At 42.6% G+C, this 26,397-nt stretch overlaps 1 protein-coding gene across 6 annotated transcripts in view; it reads right to left on the bottom strand.

Annotated features, from left to right (window-relative positions):
• Positions 1-25,234, bottom strand: part of LOC136840251 (cilia- and flagella-associated protein 298) — a 297,225-nt gene extending 271,991 nt beyond the window's left edge. For 3 of the 6 annotated variants that reach the window (XM_067106876.1, XM_067106878.1, XM_067106877.1), the window contains exons 1-2: positions 25,173-25,234; positions 24,883-24,978 (exon numbers count right to left, since the gene is read on the bottom strand). The gene's annotated coding sequence lies outside the window, so the exon portion shown is untranslated. Of the gene's footprint in view, positions 1-5,296; positions 5,573-16,569; positions 16,677-24,882; positions 24,979-25,172 lie in introns of those variants that run through there. The other 3 variants (XM_067106881.1, XM_067106879.1, XM_067106880.1) reach the window with 3 other exon arrangements.
• Between the last annotated feature and the right edge of the window lie 1,163 nt (positions 25,235-26,397).

Below are 26,397 nucleotides of genomic sequence, written 5' to 3'. Positions count from 1 at the left end.
CCAGATGCCAATGATGAAGTCTTGTGGGTGCATCCAGAGTCCCCAGATGGTTGAGCAGCAGCAGACTGACAAAAGTGAAGGTAAGTGCTTTAGGTGTTACTGTACAAAGGAGGACAATTAGCCTACAACTGTATACAGTACTTGTAAAAGCAAAAGGCAGCCAGTGCTACATTAGAGGAAGAACTGAGGGAGGTAATCTCTATCATGATTTGTGAGGATGTCAACACAGCCCAGTTGGAAGGCTATGTTGAAGATGGTATGCTGAAGCTGGCAGACAGAGCTGAACTACCTGTTGCCTTAGGAGAGAGAGACAGTAACTTACTAGTTAGTGAAGGTTGTACAGGTGATGTTGTACGTAGAGATTTGGTAACTGAGGACCAAACGACTAATAAGAAAGGGATCTATGCACTCACTGGAAGGGGTATCTATAGATATCCAGTTGCAAAGATTTATGTAAACATCCTGTACTGCATGGAAGAGTTACATACTATTGGCCTAGATAACCCTATTTATGACCCTATTCTTGGAAACATTTCATGCACAAAGGACCACAAAGAAATTATTACGACTGAGGCTGAATTAGTTGACAAAGCTGTCAGAAAAAATTAACAAAGGGAAGAGCCAGAGGAAAGTAGTGCATGGATAGATTTAGAAAGGCTTAGTACCAATATAGCAGTGACTGCAACCAAAGTCCAAGTCCAGCAATATCTCCTAGCATTTCACATATAAGACCAGAGCAGCTAAAAGAAGCCCATAAGGTTCCCAGTGTAGCCAGAGAGTGGGCAAGAGCCAAAACTAATGCCAAATATGCAACCAAGGATGAAGGAACCCTCAAGTTCGAGGATATTAATGATGAATTAAACCAGATTTTCCAAGGCCAGCTGGCTGGAGAAATGCAGCAAATCCTTTTGCCAGAGATATATTTGGCCCAAGCACTGAACCACACCATGAGTTAATCTAGCAGCAGAAGAAGCAGGTATTGCAATTGTTGGATGAACACCAAGACATCTTCACCAGCAATCCAGGAAAAATTTCATTGTGAGAACACTGCACTGAAGAGAAGACACAGCAGTCAGTCAAAGCAAAGATGCATCATTACTGTATGCTACTAGGAAACTCATCCAGGAAGAAGCCGAGGATATGCTCGAGATGGGAATAATTGAAAGATCAACACCAGCATACTGTTTGCCAGCAGTGAAGGTGGGGAAGAAAGACAGATCATACAGGTTCTGCATGGATTACCGTCAAATTAACACCATAACCAAGTTTGACAATGAACCCACGGGAGATCTGAAGCTATGATGGTAAAACCTAGCAATGACGGAATTTTCACTAAGGTGGACTCTAGTCAGGGCTATTGGCAGATCCCAGTGGAAGAGGCATCATAGAATACACCTTTCACAGTTTCAAGTGGACATTACTAGTTGAAGAGGGTGCTGTTGGAATGAATGAACCCAGCAGCAACTTTCAACAGGATGAATAAAAAGATGCTAGCTGGAGCCAAGAACACTAACCATTTTGTGAACGACATGTTAATCCATGCAGCATCATAAGAACACACTGAAGGACTATGGGAATACATCCAAGGGCTAAGGGACCAGTCCCAGAATACGGGAAGCAGGACTGACTACCCAACTGTCCAAGCGTTATCACATATACAGAGCAGCAGAATTCCTCAGACACAAGGTCAGACGTAACAGCATAGCCATGCATGAAGCAAAGCTGATGAAAGATCCAGGATGCAGCAGCACCATGGACCAAGATGCAAGTGAGATCACTCTTAGGTTTGACAGGCTACCATAGGCATTTTATGAACAACTTCACTAATCTTGCAGTCTTTGACTGACCTAGTGTAGAAGAGAAGACTGAACAAGGTGGAGTGAAAGGAACCTTAAAAAAGGTATCATATGCACAGAAGTAGGCTTTAGGAAAGGCACCGATACTATGAGTACCACACTTCAAAAGGACTTCCATCATGAAGGGGGGATTCATCAAATGAAAGGTCTAGGTGGTACAGTACTGCTGCAAGAGATTTCTGATAGGAAATTTCCAACTGTGTATGCAAGTAGGGAACTCAAGAAGAACAAGTGCAACTACTGTATCATTTGGAAGAGGTGCCTAGCAATAATATTTGCAGTAAAGAGATTCCATCTGTACTTGTACGGGCAGAATTTGTGATACAAGCCACCTGCATATATTCCATGTTGCAAGATAGAACGACCAAGGATCATGAAGTGGGACATGAAACTCCCCAGCTACAAGTTTGGAGAGGAGAGTATTCCAGGAGAGCTCAACATTGGCACAGATTACCTCAGCAGGCTAAAAAAAAAAATGATGCAAATTTTCTTAGGTGGGGGTGTGTTGTCAAAGAACAATTGATTAGATTACCATTTGCTTTGGTACAGTTCCCCTTAGCAGTGTTGAGAAAGACAAATTCATTGAATTTTCTCTTTTTGGTCCAGAACCATTAACATAAATTAATTTCATAAAGAAGCTTAGTTTGAAGAAAATTAATTTATATAGACATAAGTGAGATTTTACTGACTGTAATTACTTATAAACACTTTAGTTACAATTTTCTTACAGGTTTTATGCAATCTGCTTATTAAAGATATTTCCAGACTGGCCAAGTTAACCAGGATTATGTAATTGTCTACTCGTGGTAATGCAAGCATATATTGGAATTAACAAGAATTAGAGCATCTACATATAGTGGCTAAGGAGGAGAGGAGACAACAGCAGAGCAGAGAGAGCAGAAGAAAACTCTGTTCCCCTTTGTCATCTCAAGCAGAACATATACTTCAGTTAAAGGGGAATCATTTAAACGTTAGCTGGAAGTGATGAGTTGTTCTAAAGAAAAGAGCATCCTTTCAACCACAGTCAGGCTACATCTATGAGTTTCAATTGCCCAAAGTGAACATCAACATGTTTTGGTTTGTGAATGAATTTTATATATCTATCTGGTTTGTGAATAAATTTTATATATATCTTTTATTGCTTTAACCACACCATTACAATGCCAAAGACCACTACCAACACAGGGTGAAAGAGTTCAGTGGAGGGCCTTAATAGAGACCTCTCCCTCAAGTGTGATTGCTTGGTGCATGCTTGTTCCATGTAACACACACATGCTGAGTCTGCATGATCCAAAGACCTCACCTGCACCAAGCAAACAGGCTGCATGTGCCCCTCTGTGTATCTCCTTGGAGGCATGAGGAAAAGGGTTGTCTTGAGCAACTACATGCGCCAAATCATGCGCATATGCATCCAAAGGAATGCCCAAGGGCACACACTTAGATGAGGAAGAAGCAGTCCTTTCCTCTCATCTAGGTTGGAAGGCGCAGGAGCATCTGCCCTGCCAGAGGCACACCAATCATGCACTGGTGACTGAGAGACCCCACTACCCCTCAAGGAGGGGGCGCACACACACAAAGTCTGCTGGAACTTCTTGCATGATGCCTTAAGACTTCCCCCTCTTTTTCCTATTCCTACAAGAGGGAAGAGCAGCCAAGGACAAGGAGGAGGACAAAGATGAGCTTGATGAGGATGACGACAAAGACAAGAAGGAAGAATGGCAATTGTGTCTTTCCTTTCCTCTCCCAAGTCTTGCAAGTCTTCAACAACAAAGGGAAGGTCGAGGAAGGAACAAAAGATTACAATGCAACCAGAGGAACAGCTACTGAAAAGAATACTGTAACAGGAGGACCTCTCTTTACAGTAGCCAAGGAAGCCGAAGCAGTTGTAGACACAGCAGCAGCATACACAATGGGAGAAGGTGATGCTGGAAACAGTTTCTCCTTCTCCTTTGCCAGATTGTCCAGGAATGCCACAGAAGACGGGTTACCTGGAATGTTGAGAGTAGGCCAAATGTCCTGCATGTACTGTAGAGATAACATCTTGTTAACTGGAACAACAAGACCAGATGAGGCTTAGGGCAAGACAGCTGTTAATGGCACACCACCAACACCAGGTGCTTCATCCTCCAAAGAGAGGGCATGGTTTGACTTATGCATAGGGCATGGTTTGACTTATGCATAACCAGAGTACTACCCTGCTGAGTGGAGCAGTACTACCAGCAGACAGAGGAAAAGAAATGGAAGAAGGATAAAGACAGGAAACAAAAGGATTTGATACATCATCAAAGGCATATTCTCCTATGAAGAAGCCAACAAACACTTCCCCTACAAAAGGAACAGTATTTGTGAGGATCAACCATTGCTGGGGGCATAAAGCACCAGCAAGGAAACCAACACCGTTGCACCAGTAATGACGCTGTTTTTCTCCATCCTAGGATAAAAAACAGTAAGAAAGGCAAAAATAATACAAAACTATAAGCAAAGAAACTAATCTTTTACTCATCTCCAAGCATTCAACAACAGCAAAAAGAAAGTAAGCGCAGCTAGTAAACAAGTGAATGGTGACTAAGGTGAGTAAGGGGTAGGCAGTCCCCGGTTATTGGCAGGCTCGGTTATTGGCGATCTGGTTTTACTGGCCTTACCTAGCGATGAAAATCGGCAATTTTTGGCAATGAAAATCGCCAATTTCTGCTTATCGGCACCGATACATACCTAACAGAGGTGCCAATAACCAAAAATCAGCGATTTTAGCCGCCGAAAAAGCGCCATCAGAGCGGAACCCCCACCGATAACCGGGGACTGCCTGTATTCCCCACTACAGTACTGTAATCTCCCAGTAATTACCAGTTAATGACCTTGTTACCATATTCAACGAACACTCCAGCTCATGCTATGGAAGCAATCCTGTATAAAAGGAGTATTTCCCTCCCTCTTCATTTCCTGTCATTGAATGCTGACAGGAAATGAAGAGGGACAGTGAAGTGAGATGTCTACTCTTCACAGTGGCTAATGAAAGTTTCTTGCACTGATAAGCGAGCTAGTGGTACTCCCCACTCACACCCCATAACAGGCAGGTAATGTTCTTTGCCAAGTTTAGCGACCATTCCAGTTCATGCTAAGGATATTCCAATATAAAAGGTTTTTGTTTGTATTCCACAAACGCACAAAGAGCGTGGTCAGACATCAACTCAACAAGATGGCCAAAGAATAAGTACTTGGAGACAGTAGGTGAGTGAGAGGTATTCCCCTACTTACCCTCCATAACCACCAGTTAACCACCTGGTTGCCAAGTTCAATGACTGTCTCTCTGTTCACACTGGAGGATACTCCTACCTAAATGACAATGGTTTGTTTTTCATAGGAACAACGGTTCTTCCCCCCTGCACATTTGACATTATGACAAAAATGAACAGGCTCTTTCTGCTCTGCATTAACTATACCTCTGAGGATATTAGAACAAATTAGTTAACTAGGTAACACAGCCAAATTATATACCACTTGAATGGGTCCAAGCTGAAAGCAAAGAAGATATCCAAACACCCATGGCCCCTTTGCTGGTAGAAAGAATAGAGCTTGGACTGGTAGATAGTCCTGCTAGAGACAAAGTGGTGGTGCTTCCTGGTTCCTATACCAGTTGTCCCAGTGCACACTCACAGCACCATGACACACAATCAGTATAGCCATTACTGGTTGATGCACATGGCTAATGTGAGGCCAGTACCTGAAAAGGAGTTCTGAGCTGCAGTCATTCGATTCATACGACTCCCTGTATTCAGTAGCATCCAACCTAGTAAAGGGTACAGGTAAAATGGGTACATGTACTGTTATGCAAATGCAACTACAGGGGAAGTGGCGAGCCATAGGCCAGACAAGGAGCGGCATGGCAGACAAGTAGATCACAGGCCAGGCAGGGAGTTGCATAATTGCAGGCAAGATAGTCCTGAGATTGGTGATGCCAGTTAGTACCGAGCAGAGACCTGTCACATGAGAACCCCCTGAGTGTGTGTGGGTATTGTCCAGGGACATGTGCACCAAACAAGTAGGAAGCACTGGCTCAAACAAGTGTGTTTCAGGCAAAACACTGGTAAAAGAGCCAGGAGCAAATCTGTTACCCCAGAGAGTGGGCTGAAACAGGGTACCAGGTCAATAAGACCTGTTCCAGCCCTGTTCACAGTATCTGGGTCACCCACAGGTGTCCTAACACCATTGCTTCCCAGTGCCTAGGAAGGATGCTCATTTAAAGTGTTACAGGGCGTCTGAGAGTCTCTTGGACTTCTTTTCTTCTTTTTCTCAATAAGAGAGATGAAGAAGATAATGAAGAGGATGGATAAATGCTCGAAATTAATAAGGATAAAGAATATGGAAAATGTCTGTAATTTTCTTCCTGCTCCTGACTCAAATCTTGCTTTCCCCTTAGCAAGGGAACTGTTCCAGGCTAGTTTTGTCAGTGCTATTGTTGAAGAAGCAGTGATTGATGCTTCTAAGTCATCTCCCACGGTAGTAGGGAAATAGTTGGCTTGACTGCTGAATGAAAGAGTGCCTTTAGATCCACAGACAAAACTATTAACCTGATGCAAAGCACCACAAGCAAGCCACCTCAGCAGCCAGAACAAGCGCTACTCCTCCTCAGTAAACCCTATAAAGAGCCCCACTGACAAAAGGGTTCAAAGATTCCTTAAAGCCAGAGTTTGAATCTCCCACAAAGAAAGCTGACAAACAAATAGCTTTCAGCTCTCCTCTGGATTGTGGACACAAAAACTTGGATGCTGACTGCTAAACAAAAACGACTCCAGTTGAAGTAAGAGCTCAAAATTATGGCCCACAAACTTGCACACTTCCAAACAATATGACATTTTTATAATAAAATAAGATTTTATATCATACTTACCTGTTGTTTACATATAGCTGTAATTCTCGATCTCGACAGAAAATTCAAAACTGGCGGTCCCGCTAATATATGGTCAGGTGATACGACTACCCCGCCCTCTACCGGGGTACCTGGATCCATTTCCATCAACAACTAATCATATTTTCTATGTCCCCTTGTCCTTGCGGGAGGCAGGTGGGAATGTTTTTTAGGTAAACAACAGGTAAGTATGATATAAAATCTTATTTTATTATAAAAATGTCATTTTATACATGAACTTACCTGTTGTTTACATATAGCTGATTGCCACATTGAGGCGGTGGGCATGGACAGCTGTAAGTGTTAAATGGAAAAAAAACCTGAGATCATCAGGCTAAGAAAAACGTCTTAACTTTGGATCCTTACCTGCTAAGGGAAGCTGTTTTCTCGGTTACTGCCTCTGTAACCTGCTATCCTTAGTGCAACTGCGGGGCCTAGTAGCTCAGCGCAGGTTGCTATATGGAGAAAGGTCTGTTGGCCCAGCCGTCTTCGACACAATCAACCAAAGCATATAATGCCCCTGCTCAGGGCGCAGTACTCAAAGCATCCACCATCATATCACCCAACCATAAAAACTCACACCAACCTATTAAAATTAGACCTACTAGGCCATCTAACCTCTTAGGCTCTAGTAGTCGACCAAAAAGAAAACTTCTGCACCCAAGGAAACTAAGGAGAGGATCTAGAGCCTCTGGTTTCCTTGCCCATCACCGTGTCAGACGCAATAAAGGGGCCCAACGTACTGCAGTCTTCATATGTGGTTTGGATCTGTCTCAGATAATGCGAGGCAAAAACAGACGAACATCTCCAATAAGTTGAACTTAGAATGTCCTTTAAAGCCATGTTCTTCTTGAAGGCTAAAGAAGTTGCAATAGCCCTAATTTCATGAGGCCTCACTTTAACTAAGGGAAATCCACATCCCTTAATTCCTTGTGTGCCTCCTGAATCAGTTCTTTCAAAAGAAAAGCAATCCCATTTTTAGATAGAGGGTTCTTGGGGTTCTTAGTTGAGCACCATAAAAATCATGAGTTCTCTTACACTTCTGGTCCTGTCCAGATAGAATTTCAATGCTCTGACCGGACAGAGAAGTCTCTCCGTTTTCTCTTCCACCCAAGGAGGATAGGCTAGCAATGGGAAATTCCCTTGGCCATGGATTACTAGGGATTTCGTTCTTAGCTAGAAACCCAAGGTGAAGGAAACTACAGCCTTATCCGCACAAAAACCAACTCTTTTGTCCAGAGCATGAATCTCACTTACTCTCTTTGCGAGGCCAGTGCCAAGAGAAAGAGAGTTTTCTTTAGTTAGATTCCTAACGGAGCAGGAACTCAAAGGCTCAAAAGATTTGAGGTAAGCCACTTTAGCACCACATCCAAATTCCAATGCGGTACACGAAGAGATTTGCCTTTAGTGGTAGCAAAGGATTTAAGGAGTTCTGCAATATCTTTGTCCGAGGAAAGGTCTATACCTCTATTCCTGAAAACTGCCGCCAGCATACTCCTATACCCCTTAATCGTGCTGACAGCCAATTTCTTCTCCTTGTGCAGAAACAAAGAAAATCCGCCACCTGGCTTAGAGTCGAGAAGTGGAAGACACTCCAGACTCGGAGCACCACTCCCTGAAGCGCTTCCACTTCGCTTGATAGACCTTTGTAGACGAGGGCCTGGTTGATCTAGCCATTGCCTGCGCCACTCTTCTAGAGAAGCCTCCTCCTGTAGAGTCGCTCGAGAGTCTGAACCCTGTCAGATTTAGATCTGACGGGTTCCTGTGGAACTTTCTGCTGTGCAACTGGCACAGAAGGTCTGGTCTGAATGGCAACCTCCTTGGCCAATCCACTACTTTCTCCAGTAGTTCTGGAAACCATGATCTTCCTGGCCACCATGGAGCTATAAGGATCATTGACACACCTTTGTGTGCTCGAAACTTTTTCAGGACTTCTCCCAGCATCCTGAAGGGAGGGAATGCATAAAGGAAGAGACCCGACCAGTCCAGGAGCATGGCATCCACCGCTAATGCTTCTGGGTCTGGAACAGGAGAGCAAAAGAGGTAGTCTGCGGTTTTCCCTCGTTGCGTAACAGGTCTAGCATGGGAGTTCCCCAAACCTTCCACAGGCCTTGGCAGACTTTCTGGTGGAGGGTCCATTCCGTCAGAATGACCTGGAGTGACCTGCTGAGGATATCCGCTCTTACGTTGAGAGCTCCCGGGATGAAGCGAGTTACTAGGTCTATGTTCTTGGTTGCCGCCCACAAAAGCAGGTCTTTTGCGATCTCGAACAGAGAGAAGGAGTGAGTGCCTCCTTGTTTCTTCACACGCCAGAGCTGTGGAGTTGTCCGAGTGCACTACTATCTTTCTGTTTTCCACCAGAAGCACGAAATGTTCCAAGGCTAGATGTATTGCCTTCAACTCTTTCGCATTTATGTGCCAGTCCCGTTGGGATGAAGACCAATTGCCTGACACTTGAAGATCCCCAATGTTGCTCCCCCAACCCTTGTCTGAAGCGCCGGAGAACAACATCAGGTCTGGGTTCCTCTGTCTCAGTGACAAACCTCGATCTAGTTTGCTCCTGTCGCTCCACCATGACAGGTCTTGCTTACTCGGAGTGGATAGAGGAAAACAAACGAATCCGTGTCTTTCTTCCTGTTCCAGATCTGCTGTAGGAAGAACTGAAGAGGTCTCATGTGTAGCCTCCCCAGACTGACGAACATCTCTAGCGATGAGAGGGTGCCTAAAAGGCTCATCCATTCCTTGGCAGAACAAGTCTTGGCTGCCATCAGGTATCTCACTTTCAGCAGGCATTTCTCGATCCTTTGTGACGTCGGAAAAACCTGAAAAGAACTGAGTTCATCCGAACTCCCAAATAAGTCAAGTCTTGAGATGGAGAGAGTTGTGACTTTGGAAGATTTACTATGAGTCCCAATTCGTCGGTAAGAGAAAGGGTCCTTTGTAGGTCCTTCATGCATTGGCCTTTTGACGGAGACCGGATCAGCCAGTCGTCGAGGTAAAGGGAAATGTGAATTCCCTCTAAGTGAAGCCATTTCGCAATTGGAGCCATCGTCCTTGTGAAAACTTGTGGGGCTGTTGATAGGCCGAAGCAAAGAGCCCTGAATTGAAAAGCCCTGCCTCTGAACACAAACCGTAGGGAATTTCCTTGATCTCGGATGGATAGGTACATGAAAGTATGCGTCCTGGAGATCGAGGGACACCATCCAGTCTCCTTCCTTCAGGGAATTGATAACCGACTGTGTGGTTTCCATCTTGAATGGTGTTTGAAGCACAAATTTGTTCAGGGCGCTTACGCCGAGGACTGGTCTCCATCCTCCTGACGATTTTGGAACCAGAAACAGACGGTTGTAGAACCCGGAGATGAAGGTTCGAGGACTGCTTCTATGGCTCCCTTTTGAAGGAGGGAAGTAACTTCCTCCTCCAACACCACAAGTTTCTCTGAGTCCCTGATGATACGTTGAAGTCTACTGGCGAAGACTTTAAAGGAGGACTCTCTGAGAAGGGAATGGTGTAGCCTTCTCTCAGAACGTTGTTCACCCAGGGTTCTGCTCCTTGGCCTCCCAAACTTGCCAGAACGACTTTAGTCTGGCTCCGACCGTCGCATGAAGGACCTTGAACTCATCGGTTGGTACTAGCTTTCTGGGGATGAGAAGAGAATTTTCCTCTACCCTAGCACGGGAAAAGGGCCGAGAAGGAGTACCCCGAGAAGGCCTAGAGGATACAGGGAAAGAAGGCTTGGGTACTACTGGAGAAGTCGAAAACCTGGGTCTTTTTCAAGAATGAGCCAGTAGGTCTTGAGTAGACTTCGCGAGAGAGCCTCCGAAATTTCCCTAACTAACGTGGCGGGAAAAAGGGATTCCTTAAGCAAAGTAGCAAAAAGAAGAGCAGATTTCTGGTTCCTGGAGACTCCTCTCGCGACAAACGAAATCCAATGTGCTCTCTCTTCTTCAAAATGCCGGTAGCAGTCACTCAGGCAATTTCTGACGTTCCGTCCGTGATGGCCTTGTCCAGGCAGGCCAAAATAGCATCAAGATTTGTAGCAGTCTTGGGGAAGATCACAGACTTTCACTATCCTGCTCAAGGCTCCTATAGACCAGTCAATAAAAAGAAAAGATCTCCAAGATCCTATAGGAACTCTTCACCAGATGGTCAATTTCCAAGACGAAGCCGACTTTGGACGAAGAAAAGCTGAGCGACGGGCAGAATCCACAAGGCTGGAGAAATCCCCCTTGAGAGGAGGCAGAGTCTCCCAAGGAAAAGACTTCCCAGTCTCATACCACGAACGAGACTTAAAAGACAGTTGAGAGGGGGAAAACAGAAAGATGTTTTACCCTGAGATCTTTTCTTGCTCAACCATCCTTCTTGCCTTCGGAGAGCTCTTTTCGCGAAACAGACAGGACCAGCTTCAGAAATCTAGAGGAAGGAGGTTTAAAATCCTTGGCAAACTGCGTAGTTGGAGACGAAGGGGAAGCTGGAGCAAAGTCTTCTTGAAAATGTTCTTCAAAAAGATGTAAGAGATGTTTAAAGTTGGACGTAGGAGCAGACGGAACATCATCTACTTCCGAAACATCGGAAACTGGGGAGAGAATCTCTGAAGCAGTTGGAGCACATGCGGATAGAAACGTCTCCGGGAGCCAAACTTGCGTTATCCTCTTGAGTATCGCCGAACGTCACCGAGGCACAAGTGCCCGACCCGCGTCAAGCGTATCTGAAACATGAGCTTGAGAGGAGTCAGAGCCTTAGAAGATCCGAGAGCCAAAGAGGCGCCAAAACCACGGTAGCGCTAGAAGCGCAAACATTGTGCGCCTTGAAACGTGTTGTGGAGAGGCGCCAAGCGCCAAAATAGCGTCGTGAGTGCGGCCGGTGCGGGCGGAAGTGGCGCCAGAGCGCGATCGAAGCGGAGCCAGGCGCGAGCGAAGCGCGCCAGGTGCGTGAGCGGAGCAGAGACCGGAGCCTCAGTTGCAGAAGGAACCTGAAGTGCTGGAGCTTTAAAACCTTCGAAAAGTCTCAAAATCTTGTCCAATTTGTCCTCTTGCGAAAGGGGGCAGGAACCGGAGGCATAAAAGCCGACTTGGGATCCAACGGGAAGGAAGCCGCTACTTGCATGCTAACAGGAGGATCCGGCGCCGCACGATCCGTAGAACGTACATCCGGACTGCCTGAAGAAGAAGAGATCTCTGGGCTATCCCAAAAGCTACAAGACGGAAGAGGAGAACGTGCCGAAAGTTTCTTGATAGGAACTTGACTTGAGAGGAAGCTCTGCGTCTCTTCAGCGGCCTACTAGACTCTGACTGCTTCCAACTCCTCCTCGACGAAACAGAAGCACAAGAAGACACTTCGCATCGCTTTTACTATAGCGAGCTGCAACAGCCTGGGACGCAACAGGACTGTTAGAGGAGCAACTGCTCGTGAGCAGACCCCACTCGCCTCCCTTCGGCTTTCGGCATGTCTTCTCCTGAGCCCTGGGAGCCGGACAGAGGCCTCGACCTAGGAGAGCAGGGGGACGAACAGTCACCTCCTCCATAACACTATCACTCGCAACACTTCGATGTCTAGACATCGCACTCACATCCTGGCCAATCTTCTCTATCGCAGAGAAAAGAGCCGAAATCTTACCATCAAATTCTGCCCGAAGGTCTGACACGGTAGTGGGTTGGAAACAACAGGTTCCGGGGCAGGAATAGGAACAGGAGGGTAACAGGAACAGAACAAGAGGCAATACTACTCCTACTCTGGGAGGAACTTCTGGCCGAAGCCTTACATGCCCTATCTTTACTTAATTTTGCCTGATATTTAGCCAACTTTGCCAATCAAGCACAGACAAAGACGAACATTCATCACATCTATCCAGATTCGAGCACAATTTCCCTCTACAGTTAGAGCAAAGAAGAGTGAGGGTCTATGTTAGACCGAGACATTCGAGTTTTACAACCCCCAATAATATCTAATTTGAGATCCTGAATCAGACATAACTAGAAAAATCTCAACCAAAGCCAAAAACAGGCCAGAACCGTCAACAAAAGTGGGTACTTCACCAAAGAAAAAATCGAAAAGCACCGATGAATTTCCTGAAGAGGAGCAGACGGCTAGTCGCCGGCCCGACAGAGAAAAAATATGATTAGTTGTTGATGGAAATGGATCCAGGTACCCCGGTAGAGGGCGGGGTAGTCGTATCACCTGACCATATATTAGCGGGACCGCCAGTTTTGAATTTTCTGTCGAGATTGAGAATTACAGCTATATGTAAACAACAGGTAAGTTCATGTATAAAAAATTATTTTATGGTAATATAAAAGCTCTCAAAATTGTGGCAGAAAATCCATAGACTTTGAATGATCAGTCAAAACCAAACTTACTGCTACAAAGTATTTGTAAGTGCTTGCACACACGTACTAAATGAACTAGAGCATCTCTAATCAGTCATACCACAAAGAACCATAATGCAAAAATCTTGTTTGTATGCAAACAGTAAAGCACTGTGCACACACACACACACACACACACACACACACACACACACACACACACACTGACAGAAGGGTAATTTAACTCAACTTTGTGAGCTTTGGGAGAAGCACACGCTCAGTATTACCACTCGAAGAGCACATGTAAAGCACTATTGTGTAAAAACAATTCTGGCTCTGTGGCAAACCACCAGCATACCTGGGTGCCACGCAATCAAATACAAACAGATCACCCTGGCACTCATAAGTACTGTGCTGTAAAAGGAGGCCTGTCACATGCAAACACAGTACACTATACATGCGTACAGTCTGATGACTGTATGCACTGAATGAGAGGGTAGCTCTGATTCAATCACACATGCCCACAGATGTATGGGTAAGAATCATGGCACTCACCACAGCAAGAGAACCCACTTCTGGCACTCACACAGTCCAGAGACCAAGCAGGCACCCATAAGCGGGCAGTCCTAGGGAAGCATGAGAAGAAGAGCCTGCTATCTGCGTGTGCAGAATGAGTGGGTGGCATGGGCTCCATCTAGTGTCTTTCTGATGAAATGTAGAAGAGCTAATCCAACTGCCTGCATAAGCATAGTTCAGAGAGCAGGACACACTAGCTCAACCAAGCGTGTTCTGGAAAAACATGAGAACAAGACCCTGGAGTAGTCCATATGTCCAAGAAAAAGTGGGCCTGGATAAGGTACTGAAAATGCTCAGTGAGGCCCATGCCAGCCCAACCAATAGCTGATCAGTTACCCATGAGTGGCCGAATTCTATCCCTTCCCAAACTGGAAAAAGTGCTTACTGGAATTCCTATGGGGCATCCTGTTAAGCAAGATCTTGGATTCCTGTTCATTCTGCAGGAGGAAGAAGAAGAAGATGATGAGAGGAGGACTAGGAAGAGCAAGATGGCAGAAAAGAGGAAGAGGAAGACAAGCATTTGTTTCCTTTCCTTGCTCCTAACCTGCATCTTACTCTCCTCTGAGGAAGTAGCAGTAGCTGATCCCCTAGGGTATCTTCCACAAGAAGGAAGACTGCTAATGGAAGCTCAGCAGTGGAGCTCCTAGTGGTTCCAGCAATAGCATATGTAGCAGTCAACATAGTAAGGATAGATGTATTGATGACCCCCCCCCAACTTCTTGCCCAAAACAATCTCTTGACTTCCCAACAGCTTTCTCCCTTACAACAAAGTATTAAATGGAAAGGATCCACCTAAATGGAAGGGTGAAGGTTCATGGTACTTGCTAATGCTTTTCATACTTCTGAATATGAAACTATTTCTCAAGTAAACAAAACACTCAAAGCAAAAATGCAAGTTCAACTTAGCAGTCAAAAGGAACACAGAAAGGCATCCACACTTCACAGCTGCCAAAAAAAAAAGTGCATAGAGACAGGTGAGTGAGAAGTATACCCCAAAGTTGCCAAGTTCAACAACCATTTCCAGCTTGTGCTGAAGGGCATTGGGTATTCCCATAAAAATGGCAATGGTTTGTATTTCCATTGGAACAGTCACCAACAAGAAAGAAGAAGCTCAAGAAGTAGTTCCAATGTGCAAGTCAATTAAAAATGGGGAAGATACCTACACAGGATGGCAGCCAAAGAAAAAGTTTTGGGTTACCAACAGGTGAGTGGGTGGTACAGTAAGAGTTAAATGTGATCCCCCAAGTTTCTTAATTTGTTGTGCAATTTAAGAGACTCTTTCAATTGCCAGTTATTTTTTTTATGATTATCATCATTTTGTTTTGCTTCTCCTTTGTAATAAGTATCGAGAATTAACAGTAAAACCGCAGAAGAAGGTATTTTCCTGATGGATGGCCGATGTAAGTTCAGTGATTATCTAAAAGTAAAATTAATAAAAAGAAAAAGAATAAAAGAATAATTTCCCTGTAGAAACATCTGTGGCTCTCAGTGTGTTTTAACAAGTGTTAACTATTGAGTTGTGTTAACCAAGTGCATGAGCATTGGCCTAGTGTGAATTGTAAATTAACTTTCATTCTGCTTCTATAGCTTTATAGCAAAAGAAATAATCCTTTCTATTAATAAAGCAAAAAATAATTTAACGATTAGATATATTGCCTGCTCAAAGACAGAATCATTCGCTGCTGCTACAGCAGAGTCTTTGTAGGTCTAATTCTCGGTGTTGTCAATCAGGCACCTCTGTGGCTCAGCTTAATGTAGTACACAGGTTGCAAGTAAATTAGAGAATGTTCTAATTAATACAGTAAGTCACAGGACATTCATTTTGCAACTGTTGCTTAAACTTTAAATCATGTAACACAAAGTTGATGCCCATGTAGCTTACACACACACACACACAAACAATTACAGTAATCATGATTTTATAATACAGGAGGTTAAATATAAAGATATAAATTTCATAATTTATTTTCCATGAAAATAATTATGAAATCTATCTTGACATATTGTCATAAAAATAATATACAAATTGGGTTACATTTTTTCTTCCACTAGACTAAACAATGCATAGGCCTAGACCTCACTAAACAATGAAGAGGCCTAGCTTATTAACCTGATATGTTTCAAGAACACTCAAATAGTGTGCATTTCCTGTCATTACAAAACATTTTATCATCGCACTACTTGATGTTTTCCCAAAAACTGCTCTCCAAAGGAAGGTGTTGAAGTGTGAAGCAAAGTCGCTGTTCTTTGTAGGCTTTGGTAAAGAAATGCATTGCAACAGGAGTTCTATTTTCAAGACCCATTAAATGATGTCTCATAGTGCAGTTTGATATACAGAGATTCAGTCCTCTTTTAAATATTATTGATGTTATATGATGGGATGTTTGCTTCCAATGTCAATTATATCAGCCTGTCTTCTTCTTCTTCTGTCATGCAGCGGGGTCAGCCAGACCTTTGATTTTCCAGTCCTCCTCCTCCATGATATCTCTCCAGCCATCAATATGCTGTATAGTTTTTCTCTCTGCTGCATACTGAGACGCTGTGCTATTTCTTGCCTAGGAATGCATGCCCGATCTAATTTAGTTATAAATCTCATAAATGATTGTTGTCTCCAGTATCAGTCAAATCGCAGCCAATCAATTTTGATAGGTCAGGTTACATAATCCCTGACTCTGAGTCAAAAATCAGAATCACCAACTGCACTCCACTTCCTACCTGAAGCTAGGTGCATGCATGGCTTGTTATAATCAATGTTAATGAAGTGTAAATCTAACTGACCAAGATTTTTCCATTTTTACTGTATCAATACTGGCATTGTTTTATGTATTTTGGATATAATTATTAATATCATGTATATTAAATAATGATTTTTACGATAAAATTATAATTTTCATGATAAAATTAATTATTTGGATACAGTACTTACTGTTAAAGTTAGCTTACATCTTCGACCCATTAGGTGTGATTGGCATCAAAATTTTAAAAAAATAATGCTAGGCTAACCCACTAGGGCTGTCTCTGTAATCACCTGTTTCCCACCAGGTGGCACTGGAATGTTTACAATCTTGTCAGAATTCTTCATGACCACCCACTAAAATGTGGGGAGGCTGGGTGGGTTTCCAATTTAACAGTAGGTAAGTATCCAAATAATACTGATTTTTATAAAGTCAAGTTTTTAGCTATACTTACCCTCTATCATTTAGCTTTACTATATCTGCGACTACTTGGTGCGGGTTTGACAGTGTTAAAATCGAAACAATTGTTAATGAACGCTCCCAATAGTTACTCCAACACCCTTTGTAAGGTAGGGGGTAAGACAGCAAAAGTTTTGTTGCTCATTCTACTCTTAATCTCTTAAGAGGGGAGGAGGGAGGGTTTCAATAATAGAGGGTAAGTAGTACCTAAAAAATTTATTTTATCATAAAAATAATTATTTTTGAGGTTAAACTTACCCTCTATTATTTAGAGGACTCCAACATTGTGTGCTGGAGGCGCTCAAGAAATTCCCTATAACCAAATTATCAGATATTATAAATATAATCATTGCTGCTTACCTGATGAATATGATCCCAAGGCAAGTACTTGTCGGATGAGGATCTTCATCAAGTGAGTTCCTGTGTCTTAGGAAGTGGAATGTGAACCCCCAAATGTGGCCATTGGTTCATGATATGCAATGCAGAATGGCTATTTATTGGCCCATGTGCCTCAGGCCTGCAGAGTTGACAGGAGCTACAACCACAACTAAACCAAGATCTCTCAAAAGTTACCACCTACCTAATCGAGTTGCTGTGGCACCTCACACCCAAAAACAACAAGCCCAATTTGCAAGTGAAATGGTACTTAATCACCTCATAGTAGCTTTCTCCAATGAGGAGCAATGGCTCTGCAACATAAAATACCATAAATTACTCTAAAAAAAAAGAAACTTTGTTTGCCCCTCATCCAAGAACAAACAAAACAAGAACAACTACAGTATACAAAAAGATCTAAATAAATAAAGTGGAGTAAATTACCATGTACAAACTCATCACATACAGTTCCCCTGTAGCTACAGAGAACCTTTATCTGTTCGTAACACATAAAGGGAAGACTAGGAGATAATCTCTCCCGCCAAAACCAGAGGTGCTAGTGTACAGCATTCTTCATACTGGATCTCTACGACCCTCAAGTAGTTGGAAGCGAATACATACAGAGCTATACCTCCACTGTGCTGCCAAGACTAGACGGTCTAGAGAGAGGTGTTGGTGAAAACTAATAGATGTAGCCGCTGCTCTGACGTCGTGTGGTTTCACCTTCAAAAGGGGACAAACATCTGGAGAGACTGCATGATGTGCCTCCACAATTAAGGACTTAATCAAGAAAGACATGGCATTCTTAGACATCGGAACCTCAAGCTTCCTGACTGAAGAAAATACGTTCCTACACTGCTTTCTTACAGGTTTAAGATGGGACGTATACAGTAAACCCTCCGTATTCGCGGGGGATGCGTACCACACACCCCCACGAATAGCTAAAACCCGCAAATACTTATAACCCTTCTAAAAACACTTAGAACTGCCTATTTTGATAGTTCAAACACACACAAAACAAACTAAAACTGCTTATACATGTATTATCCTACTTATGATGGGGTTAGGTTCCAAAAAACCCATCGTTTGTTAGAAAAAACTTAAGACATACCAAAACGTATCTCGAACATAGCCTAGCCCACACTAGGGTATTTGGTACCATGTATACATATATGGTAGCCTACCCTACACTATAAAGTATACTCTATACATACACAGTATAGTAATTATTAATATCAGCTAATTCTGGAGGTTCATGCAAAGTGAAATTGAATAACAAACAAGAAATAGCTTAGCCTACACTACGGTATATTGTATACATAAACATTAGTGTAGCCTACATTATACTGTACTCTAAATTCACATATCGTATTATACAAACGTCAACATAATGAATATGCATCTTTTCCATGGATCTTTTAAAATGTTATGCCTTAATTCACTGTATCCAATAATATTGTATATATATTCTTATATTGCTTTTGTATTATAAATTGCAGTCATAGCGATCAATGTTTTGGTTTGAAAATCGTTTATGCGGTGTTTATTTTGCCACATTTAACTCAGTTCAGAGCGCTTCTAGTTAGCGTAAATGAATCTCTAGATACTTTATTTATATGGGGCAAGGTTATTTTCGTTATACGAAGTGTTTTCAAGTCGAAATATAACTAAAATACGTCTCGTTGTGAAATTAATTTATCTATTATTAACTTATCTATTATTTATTGTTTATCGGTATAAAAATAATAGTAATGTGTTCTTTCATGCCCAGTAGTTTTGATTAAAATACTTTCTCTCCAATTTAATTACTATCGAGTTTCATCCATGTTGCCGATGCACGACAATTTACAGTATAGTCATTAGCAGCTTGAAAATTGTTTTCTCAGCTTCAGCTACAACTTGCTGCCTAAATTTAGCAGTATATTTCCTCGATAATCTTTTATCCATAGCAAATAAGGATATAATGTAAAAATATATCAGTCCTATTTTACTTAACATCATTTGTGCTATAAACTACGGTGACTGTTTATTACCATACGATGGTTGAAATACCAGGTAAACGGCTGTTGTTATCCGATTCGGTTATTTATAAGCAAAACAACAGCTTCTCAGTCGGTTGTTTGTGGCCGTACACATTTATGCAAGAGTATAACGTTACTAACAATACTGTACTTTTATCATTCTCTTTTACTTTTTTATCTAGAAGATGGGATAAAGAGATGGAGGAAAAGTTGTCTATTGTAATTTGGTCTCCCTCACTGCCTGATTACGCTGCAGCCTGCGCCTGTGCGAAATTTAAAAATATTTTATAAATAATATTGTTGTATCGGTATTAACTGCTTACCCCACTGCAAAATCGAACTGTCGTAAGGTGAATTATCGTGACTCGAGCATTGCCTGAGTATTTTAATAGTTTTATCACAAAAAGTGCATTTACTCATGAAAGTGAGATGAAAATACAATAATTAGTGAATATTTCTCGGTGAAAAATACCACGAACAGGCGATTTTTCCGCGAATAATTAGTAGATACGTTCCACAGAGAAATCTGTGAATACGTGAGTCCGTGAATTGTGAGAACGCGCATACAGGGGGTTTACTGTAATACTTCAGAGTCCTAACAACAGGGCATAAAACCAGCTCTCCTTCCTCAGGAGTTAGAGTTTATAGCGAAGGGATGGGGAAAACTCTAGGAAGAGCTTTGGCCTTAACACTGTTCTTGACAAGAAAGGAAGCCAGAAAAGAAAACTGCTCCAGTATGTGAAAACCCTACTAAAGATGATATTTAGCTTACAATTCACTTATTATTTTGGCCAAAGCCAAGGCCGCCAGAAAGAGGGTTTTCAAAGAAAGAGCCTTGAGAGAAGCCTCTCTCAGGAGGGCCTCTAAGGTGTCATACGACAACATCTAGGTTCCATAAAAGGCAATTGTCTGGAAACTTCTATCAACATTTCTAGAAAGTCTGTGAACCAATGCCTCCTTGGCCACCAAGGTGCGATTAGAATCATGGTGGTGTTCTGGGATTCCCTCAATTTATTTTAGCATTTCCTTCAACAGTGGAAACGGAGGGAAAGCATATACAAATAGGTTTGCCTAGTCTGAAGCCATAGCGTCTGCTGCCCAGGCTTGGGGGTCCGGAACTGGTGAGATGCACAACTGGAGAGGATGATTCATCTCTGTTGCAAAGAGATTGATGTGAGGTTGGCTGAACTCTCTTCAAATTGCCTCACACACACACAGCCGGGTTTAACGTCCATTTTTGGGAGAGTGCCTGCCCCAGATGACTTAGCATGTCCGCCAGAACATTCAATCGACTGGGTGCAAATTGGGCATTAGAACAATGTTCTTCTCCTCCATCCAGAAGGGTAAATCCATGGTGATGGCTACTAATGTTTCTGACTTCATGCCCCCTTGTCTTCTTAGATATGACAGAGACGTTGAGTTGTTGGAGAAGACAGAAATTACTTTGTTGGTCACTGTACTTTTCAGCTTCTGCAGCTCATTCTAGATAGCCAACAACTCCTTGAAGTTTATGTGCAGATTTCTTTTGACTGGTGACCATCTGGAAGCAACCTGATTCCCCATAACTATATCTAAGCCCTTGTCCGAGGCATCCGAATAAAGTGAGAGGTCTGGGCTTGGGGACCCTAGAGACTTCCCTGCAAGCAGTATTTCTTCGGATATCCAGCAACAAAGGTAAGGGAACAGATCTGGGTTCCAGGCACTAACTCGTGGATTGGCTGTGACTCTCTGTGCCAGTGCCTCCTCAAGTGCAACTGAAACGGTTTCATTTGTAGTTGAGCACCTGGGGCTACCTTCTCCAGAGAAGATATGATCTAACAGAGACAGCCAGCATTTGGCTGGCATGCTTCCTGAGGAGGCAAATTAGCTTGCGATTGGTAAGAGATAGTCTACTCGAGCCCAGATAGGTCACTCTTTGAGATGGTTCCAGTGAAGACTTCACTACATTTATCAGTAACCCTAGGGCTTTTGCTAAGCTCAAAACTAGCTCTCCTGCCCTCATGCAATCCTCCTTGGACTTCACAATGATAATCCAATTGTCCAGGTACAGAAGTGTCTTTACCCCTAGTAAGTGAAGACATTTCTCATAGGGGGATAAGACCCTGGTGAAAACCTGAGGTGCATAACTTAGTCCAAAACAAAGAGCTTGAAATTGGTAAGTCTCTCCCCCAAAAACAAAGTGTAGGAACTCTCTTGAATGCTGATGAATGGGGATATGAAAGTACGTGTCTTTCATGTCCACCGTAAACATCCATGCCTCTTTCTCCAAGGTGGCTAAGACTGTGGAGCCTGACTCCATGGAAAAAGGGGACAGTTAGCCATAGAGGTTGAGCTTGGATATGTCTAAGACAGGCCTTCAACCTCCCATAGCCTTTGGAACTAGGAATAGCCTGTTGTAAAAACCTGGCGACATGGCCAGTATTTCCTCTATAGCTGCTTTCTCTAACAGAGAAGAGACTTCCTGACTCAAGACCCTTCTCTTCTCTGGGTTGCCTTTGTATGACTGAAAAGCTATGGGCTGGTTTGATACACAAGGCAAACTCCTGAAAGGAATGCAATAGCCTTTCAGAAGTACTTTTGCTACCCAAGTGTTCCCACACTTGAGTGAAGAGGCCTAACCTGGCCCCCACCAGTACCTGAGGGCTCAAGGAGCTATTCTTTATCGGACTTTGGATTCTTGTTATAAGAGGAGGAGATAAACTTCCCTCCCTTTGCATTTAAAAGAAGAGGAGGAAGATGCAGGAGGCTTCCCTTTAGAGGAGGTTTGAGACTGAGGGATAAAAGACCTATTCTCTGTCTTCTCAGTCTCTGAGGCTATAGACACAGAAAGTTTTTCATCAATAATCTTCCCAAAAGGATGCACTGAAATTAAAGACTGTTTACTTAGGGGGGAGACTGAAGAAACCAGCAGAGAGCAAAGCTGCTCTCTTCTGTGAACTTTAAGGTTGCTCATGACATGGGATAGCATCCCTATTACATCAAGAAACACCTTGTCTAGGGAAGCAAAAAAAACCGTAAGGCCTTAACCAACGGACCCCTGGCCAAAGGAGGAAGAAGTTCACCAAACTCCTTCAAACACTGCTCAACTGTGTTCAGTAAAATTGCACTGAAGAACATAGCTTCAATAGTTTTAGTCAAGCTCTTATACATATTGTCAGCCTTTGGAATAGAGAAATGCAACCTGCCCCACACAATAGTGCCTTTCTCAGTTGGAAAAATCATGGACAAAAAAGTGCCACCCACTGCTGGATCAGGAGAAAAAGGGAAAAACTCCCCTGTCTGATGCACTAGTGACTTCCTAGCATGAAGAGAGACAAAAGAGAGGATCCTTTAGAGGAGATCTTCTTAGGCAAGGCCTTAGCAACAGAGTCAAATCTCCCATGTACAGATTTGAAAGCCTAAAGGAAGGGAGAGGCAAATAATCAGACCCCAACTGGGCAATTCTTAGAGAGAAACAGTATTGGAATGCTCCACTAAAAAGAACTGTGGATATCTGTCCACACACAACTGAACCAGTTCCTTAAAACCTGAGGTAATTGAATCTAAGTATTCCTCTTCCTTATCCAAGGGTAAAGTTGGAGAAGGAGAATGTTGAGAGGAAAAGCTGAGCCTAAACAAGTTTTCCTTACCTGCAACAACCAAAGAAGCCTCAGAACCAGATGGTCTTGTAAGAATAGAAAACAAGCACAATACTGTACAGGAGAAAATCAGCCAGAAATCATCAAAATTATTACTAACACCAATTCACACTGTCTGCATAAGGGCATGGCATAACGAATTCTGACAAGAACTTGAACATTCCAGCACACCTAGCAGGAAACAAGTAATTACAGATCTTTTAATGCAACAAAACAAGACATAGTTGAGCTAAGTAATGTAGCTGCCAGTTAGTGAATTTTGAGCAAAATTCTCAGAAATCACGGGCATCACCAAAATAACACCAATTAGCCACCTTGTTATGAGGCTTTCATAATTATTTATAGCTGGCACTAGGGATACTCACATATAAAAATGATGGTTTGTATTCTCATAGAAACAAATGGTTTTCTGGTAGTTTTAATGTGATTCTGACAAACTTGTAATTATTTCGGGTTGGAATGTTTTCTTAACCTATTTCAACCTCCCACGTCTTACAACGAAGAGGGTTTGGGGAGCTCCATTGAGAAACATACCTCTAGGGGCAGATTAGGTAGTCCAAGCCTCCTGGGGAGGAGCTACGCTCACCTAGGCAGATAAGACCCAGCATCCTAACTTGGGTTAAGTTGCTGTACCTCCCTATTTGTCTGTTGATCTTCTTATTCCCCCACCCAAAAACCTCAGGTTCACAAAGAGGTCCCCATCGGCATCAGACAGGCTATGGGGGCAGGGTTGTTATGAGTTAAGAGAGTACTGTAGTTCTTAAGAAGATGAATATCAAATTCATCAGTCACATCAAAAAATCTGCAAAGCCACATTTGACTGGTCTCAGCAAGGGCTAAGCGGTAAAGGTTTTTGCAATTAGCCTAGGCTACTAGGCTAAATAATTAAAGCTTTCCACATTGTTAGATGTAGTCTAAGAAAAGTGATGATTAATGAAATAACGAAACAAAATGAAAAACCCTGTCTACACACAAAATTCAATTAGCCTTAGAATTTAGGCCAAAGGCCAAGTGCTGGGACCTATGAGGTCATTCAGCACAGAAAGGGAAACTGACAGTAAGAAGGGTTGAAAGATGAAACAGGAGGAAAACCTTGTAGTTGCACTAAGACACAATTGTTAGAGAGGGTGGAAAGTCAGATGGGAGAAGGAGAATATGAGCAGAGGTACATAAAAGGAAGGAAAGATGTTGCAGCTAGGGGCCGAAGGAACACTGCAAAGAACCTCAAGTAATGCACCGACGACACTAACCCCTTACGGGAGATTCAGTTAGCTTTGCCTAAGTGGATATTGTCACACTTTGAACAATCAGGTCAGCATATAGCTACAAGGGAAAAAAAATTGGCTGATGGCAACATTTCCACCGCCACCAATTATTGTTTAAAATGCACAGCCCACAAGAAGGCAGTTGGACAAATACAAGCCAAGCTATACTATTCTAGACGAGTTTGGGTCGTTTCGGCCGTAGGTCATTTAGGACGTAAGCACGTTTATGTGCAAAATGGGTGCCCTGTTTAGTACCAGCCCCTTGGGAATGTACATAAAACACAAAATAATGACGGTAAATACCCCAAACATAACGTCTTACGTTGTTTTGGATGTTACAGCCTAAATGAATTACGGCTGATACGACCAGGACCGACTCTAGACTATGGCGGGCTAGCCTAGTTGCCTAGGATAGGCTAGTCTTCATGTTTTGGCATGGAATGATTGACCTCCCTATTTCCTCAATTTATTGTGCTGCCACCCTGCGTTATTCTTTGAAATGTAGTAGAAAGGGCGTCACAAAAACTCTATCGTAGGCCTAGTCTTCATAAACTACTTCATTTGGCTAGGCCTACCTAAAGGTAATTTAAGATCGTCTCAGTCGAGGCCCTAAGCCAGGCTTAATAGCCTAAGCTTTGCACGGTACATAAACTTGGTGAAGTTATCTTAGCACGCTTTGCCTTCTATAGAAGGCATTGCCAACACCATTGGAACTCGAAACTCAACTTTATTCTATAATAACTCACCCGATTCACTTCGCTTCTTGGATGTGTCCGCAATTCAGGTGCGCCGCTGGCAATGCCCACCCGAAGCGTCGTCGTTTCCATGGAAACAAGAAGAGTCTAAACACAAGTGAAATGAAGAAGGCAATTGACAGTATTTTGCAATAATATCTAGTTTAGATACATCTCTAATTTTTAGTCGTTATTGTTGCAGAAAAGAGTAATGGGCAAGATTTAAAATAAAATAAAGTAAAGATAAAGACGTTAAAAGTTATACAAAATATATATAAGGCATAAAGCTCTACTGTTCTCACGCGAATGGTGGAGGCTGCCCGTAACTGTGTTTGTTGGGCGAGCAGCAGCGCTGAGGAACCTTGAACCAGGAACCAATCCTGAATGACTATACTCCTCGGCGCTGTTCATTTTCCGTTTCAAAAATTCCGCCGTTTTCTTCCTGAGGTAAACAAGGCCGGTATTGAAGACTAAATAGTACATTTGGAGTAAAGATAAAGTCAAGGTTTTTAGTATTTTTTTTATTAATTTTTTAGACTAACTAATCTCAGGCCCGTACCCAAATACTTTTATGGGGGGGGGAGTCGTTTTTCCCAAAACTGGACCTTTTCTTCTATATATGGTGGCCTACATCATATTCCTATTATCACTCTTGTATTTCCTACTATTAAAGAATGATGTTAATGTTTAATAACAAAATTTATAAAAGAAGACTTGCCAAAAAACAAAAGATTGTTATTTATTACTTCATAAGTACAGTTCAATGAAAAGAATAGTCACAGAAAATATGGACTTCCAGAAATATTTTTTTTTGGGGGGTCGTGTCGTTCGACCCTACCCTCGGTGCAGGCCTGAATCTTAGTAGTTTAGTGCAAATCAGAATCCTGAATAGTATTGGTTTCTTTGTTGTTTAGTAACTTGATCGTATTCAGAGGAAATAATAAATAAGTAATAGTATAATTATGGCTTCAGTTTCATCATCGTCAGAAGAATTTTACATTCGCAAATGTTCTTGGGAATCATTTCACAGCAGGATAAATTATCTTGTCGTTTAATGCATGACTGATATTGGTTCTATTTTAAAAATGTGGATGCATGACAATGTAAATAATTTTTCATACATACTGTAGTTTATATTAGTTTATTAACACACAATATGGTACTGTGAGGACAAGAAAGGTCAACTGGGTATTAAATTGTTTATTAGTTGTTGTTTCAGATTTAGCTGGCCTTGTGCCAGCACGGGCTTTTGCTCCTAGAGCAACCCGTAAACGTAAATTTATAATGTTTTTGTTTCAGATTTAACTGGCCTTGTGCCAGCACGGGCTCTTGCTCCTAGAGCAGCCCGTAAACGTTTATTATGTTGTTGTTGTTTCAGATTTAACTGGCCTTGTGCCAGCACGGGCTCTTGCTCCTAGAGCAGCCCGTAAACATTTATTATGTTGTTTTAGATTTAGCTGGCCTTGTGCCAGCACGAGCTCTTGCTCCTAGAGCAGCCCGTACGTTTATTACCTGAGCGCAGGTATA

The sequence above is a fragment of the Macrobrachium rosenbergii genome, chromosome 7 (genome assembly GCF_040412425.1).
Source record: "Macrobrachium rosenbergii isolate ZJJX-2024 chromosome 7, ASM4041242v1, whole genome shotgun sequence".
NCBI classification, from domain to species: domain Eukaryota; kingdom Metazoa; phylum Arthropoda; class Malacostraca; order Decapoda; family Palaemonidae; genus Macrobrachium; species Macrobrachium rosenbergii.
The sequence above is the reverse complement of the archived record's forward strand: the minus strand, read 5'-3'. Positions and strand labels throughout refer to the sequence as shown.